The sequence below is a fragment of the Saccostrea echinata genome, unplaced genomic scaffold, assembly GCF_033153115.1.
Source record: "Saccostrea echinata isolate AGI-Se365-2 ecotype Australia unplaced genomic scaffold, CSIRO_AGI_Sech_v1 ptg000075l, whole genome shotgun sequence".
Classification (NCBI taxonomy): Eukaryota; Metazoa; Mollusca; class Bivalvia; order Ostreida; family Ostreidae; genus Saccostrea; species Saccostrea echinata.
In genome coordinates this window covers 129705-134271 of record NW_026889824.1, presented here as the reverse complement: position 1 = coordinate 134271, position 4567 = coordinate 129705, and the positions used below count along the sequence as shown (strand labels likewise).

The following is a 4567-nucleotide window of genomic DNA, read 5'->3' as shown; positions in this document are numbered from 1 at the left end:
GTCTGGGGCAGAGAATTTTCCAGGCTTATCTTTATTTGTCACTTTAAAGGACTTATCGCATGTGTCCAAACTACTCAAAATTATGCACAAATTACCTTCCTTATGTATACATTAATTAATTCCAGTAGTTAGTTTGCAAAAAAATTAGCAATAATTAGCTATATTATCGATAAAAAATTACGCCCCGATTTCCAAATTGTCCAGTTTATTAGATAGGGAGTCACGTGGTACTGTGACGTCATATGCGACCTTCTTCGATCAGCTGATTGTAAAGACAGTGTAAGATACGAGACCGATATACAAAAATTGGGGTTTTATTCACCATGGACAACATTTATTCGGATGTTGACGAAATTCCAGGAAAATCTTGATATTCAACCATACATGTTTGAGCCACCAGTGCGTATAAATAATAATGTAAATGCCCAAGAAAGTAGGGAGGAAAGCGAGGATGAAATCGGCAACAACGAGCAACTGGGTCGCCGTCTTAACACTATTTGGTAAGGATATTTTTAAAAATTATTATGAACATTGTTTTCATTAGACCGTGCTACTACTTTTTTAAGGAACTATTGATTTAGAGACGAGAACAATAACGAAATAACTAGAATATCAATGATACCATCGCTGAAAACTACGGGCGCATTTCATTATTCCAGAAATTTCAACAACTTATGAATCAAGCGAGTCTAATATAGAAATCACTGTACATTATTTCAAAAGCAAGCATTTTTATTTATTTACTTGTTTTCTTTTTTCTGGGGGGGGGGGGGGGGGGGGTTGTATACTAAGTGGAGGTCAAAATTACTTTCATTTACAAAATCAAAATTTATTTGTTGGTAGCTAGCTAGTGGAAAAGACAAAGTTACATTTTTTCAACTTCAAGTAGCTAGTAATTTTTTTTTTCATTTTTCCCAAAGGTGTGAATGTGGATGTTGTGAAGTGATGGAAACCAGTACAGAATGCCTATGTTGTGCAGAAATTTCCATTATAGATCGAGTTCGAGAGTCCAGTGAACTTGAATGCATCACTCAACACAGAATTTTCATAGACAATTGTTTGAATGGCAGAGTACTTGAGGTCAGCCTTTATGACTACATTCAAAGAGAGGGGCCACTGGATGACAATGAACCCATGAACGAGTAAGCCAAAATTTATATCTTTACCAATTTATTTATTAATTTATATTAGCATAAATAAATTATGAATCTTGATTTCTTTTGTGATGTTTACAATTTTCACAAAAGTAATACAAAACCAATAAATAACACAAACATTTTTCAGCAACTAGGAGAATAACATTGTCTTTTGAACAAACCACAGTACGGTAACATCAGTAATTGTTTTATCTTTCACAGAACATATCGATACATCGCATATCGTCGATTTGTCCTCTGGATATGGCATCGACTTGGATGGGGCAACCGACAAGTGTTACCAGCATGTGTTGTCACAGCGATTCGTAGGGCATTCCCATCGGAGGACTACACAGGATTTCAAGCTTCTCCACTGGATGCTTAGCTTCACCTAAGAAACCTAGTACGCCTTTAAGTGATGAGCTGGTCTTTGTTGACAGCAGCGTAGGATGAAGTAAGGGGTGGCGGCTGATATCCTAAAAAGGCTTTACCATCGGATGAAGCTGCCGGGCATGAGGGTATCTGAAGCCTGCGTTCCACCAAATTCAGTCTCAGGATGTCGATATAATCTGAAAAGAATGAGACCATGTAAATAACTGACATTTTTAATATTTTGTGCCATGCATTGTTTCATAGTTGTTATAAACTACAAGTACAATAAATTATTGAAATAATTAAAAGGAATAAAAAAAAATACATGTAATTTGTTATTTCTTTGTACAAGTACATGTATTTGTGACTAACAAATAGTTATATGTAAAATAAAAAAAGAATGAAAACAAACCATAAGTTATAGGGGTCTTGTGGGGCTTCACAACAGCATGTGTCCCTTTTTTCCCGTTGGGGTAGCTTAACTGCCACTGTGGTGCACCATCTCTTGTCATTGCCTGGTGACGCCGGCCGTTTTCATTAAAGTGAAGAGCTGCTACACATAGTCTAAAAATGTAAGAACATATCAAGAATATCAGATACAATATGAAGTTTAATTTAAAAAAAAAATACAGAACACACTTTTAATAAAGGATAAAAGTACAAGTAGCTACCTGGCCATCATTGCTGGGTAGAAGAAATGTGTGGTCTTAGGGGCAAAACTGTTTACCACACTGTGGAAGACCTCTAGACTGTAGGTTTGGTGAAGAGGAGACAGTTTGGATACATCTTTCAGGAGAAATTTATTTTCTACGACTTCCCGAAACAGCTTATGGGCTCTAGATCCTGTAAAAATATAAAATAATTTTATTAAACTTGCCTAGGTGTTAATTTTGAGCATCATACACTTTATGAACTGTAAGACAGTTTATGATTATTTTAATTTAAGATACATATGAATGCAATATAAAAGGAAACAAAGATATTTAAACAGTATTACTAAAATGGGAAAAGACACTTACCTTCTCTTAGCCATTGTCTGTCTTCATCCAACTCCCCATGTTGACAGTTTTCTTGCTTATTCGCAACATGTTCCACCAAGGATGCCCACTTCTCTTCTTTCATGTCGCCATTGTCTCTATTGGAAGCTGCGACCCAGTAGCAGTGATTTACCACACTCTTTGTCCACAGCCTAATGTCCTCACAATCTTTTTTCTTTGCATTTGCCTTCAGCTTCTTTGAAATGCCCGTACATATAATAACTTTTTTAAACATAATGATATGAATAAACTAACAATAACTTGGTTAAAATGAACTTACAATGAATACTTTAAACTTTGAAAATCAACTTTACTAAAAAGGTGAAATATATGTACAAATATATATACAAATTACCTTTTGCCATGTACCAGACGTCAAAATAATGTTTCTTTTCCTGATGCTCTGTCCTCATAAACTTCTTCACCATTCCATGTCTGTCAGTCACTAGGGTCTGGACATGGAGGCCTGCATCCTCAATACGCCTGAGCCCCCTTTTCAGTCCCTCCAATTCCATATGTTTGGACCCAGCAACCTCATTACTCTGTAGATAATGATGAATATTACTTATAAATCTTTAATAAGTTTATGTATCATGCATTATTTCAATAAAATTAATTTTTAAAATTGATATACTATCCACTAAATTTTAAAACTCTTGAACGAGTATCAAATATCTGTATGATAATTAATTAAATTTTTACCTGAACTAATTGGAAATCCACTACTTTTCCCATTGCCAAGTCCATCAATGTATATGAGCCAAACTTGACAGAGAAGCCCAGAGAGTCAAACTTGGCAGAGAAGCCCAGAGAGTCACATCTCGCATCGCCTCCCAATGTAAGGTTTCTGCCCTCGTACTGACTGAGCAACTCTGCCTGATGAAAGTCCCACATGAACAAGGCTGCTGGCACCACGTAAGCTGACTGGATTCTACTGAACGTAGATGCTGAGATGGTCGGCACTTTGAGGTGTCTGAAGAAACGAAGGCACTTGGAGGTGTTGATGCCACTAAATACAATGGAACCTGCCACAAGAAGATTTGACCACGGCATCCCATGGTGACACTTCTGACTCTCCCACTGCATGACATGTCCGTTTGAACAAGTTGACACAGTCCCAATCATGGTGCCTCTTGTGTACTGTACAACTGGATGGCACTCTTCATCACAACTGTCACACTTTCCCAATAATTTGGCTAAAGATGACTCAGAAACCAAAAATTGTCTCTCTTCCTCTGGTGGGGCATTGGTCCTCAGTGGATATATGCCATGCTGGAGGTCTTCATCATTGTCCTCTGCCACATCTAAAGGGTCGAAATCTGGGTCACGGTCATCATCATCTTCCTCTTCACTTTCACTCTCGGGGGGTTGCGGAGGCACATGTTGAGTCACTAATCCAGCAGCAACTCTTAGTGGGACATCATCAGAGAGGGTGGAACATTGAACTCCAGTGGACACAGTTTTTACAGTCTTTTCATTTGTCAGAGAAACTTGTATCCTCCTGGTCCTCTGTGGGGGTTGAATTGCTGCTTGGCATTTCTTGTTTGTCTTCTCTGTGCTGTCTGTCTGAATGGAGGTGCCGGTCTCCTCATCAGCTGATGGTGGATCATTCTGCTCTGTACATGCCGTAGGTGGCTGTTCATCATCTTGACGAGTGTCATCTTGGTCAGTAGGGGGCTGCTCCTGATTACGAGATTCCATTTCTTGGAGAACCTGACGTAAAACCTGCAAAAAATTATGAAATTAAAAAGTGCACACAGAAAGAGGATACCATTGGACCAGAAAAGTATTTATTCCTGTCCCAACTGAGAAACAGGTGTGATAAACCCACACATACTTGTTCAGTAATTTATACAATAATTGCAATTGTGAATTTTTCTATCTCATTCTATTCTGAATATATTCAACATACTCAAGCAAATTCTTATACCATTAAATCTGGAAAATGACTGACACACTTAGAAAGCTTGACTTTTTTAGAAGCATTTGTTTACATTGTTTATATTTAATGCTATGTGCCCA

At 37.6% G+C, this 4567-nt stretch overlaps 2 pseudogenes; one reads left to right on the top strand and one right to left on the bottom strand.

The window, feature by feature from the left end:
• The first annotated feature begins 323 nt into the window (after positions 1–323).
• LOC133176378 (P2X purinoceptor 7-like) lies at positions 324–1521 on the top strand (annotated as a pseudogene).
• Positions 1522–1547: 26 nt separating this feature from the next.
• On the bottom strand, positions 1548–3598 carry LOC133176377 (uncharacterized; annotated as a pseudogene).
• Between the last annotated feature and the right edge of the window lie 969 nt (positions 3599–4567).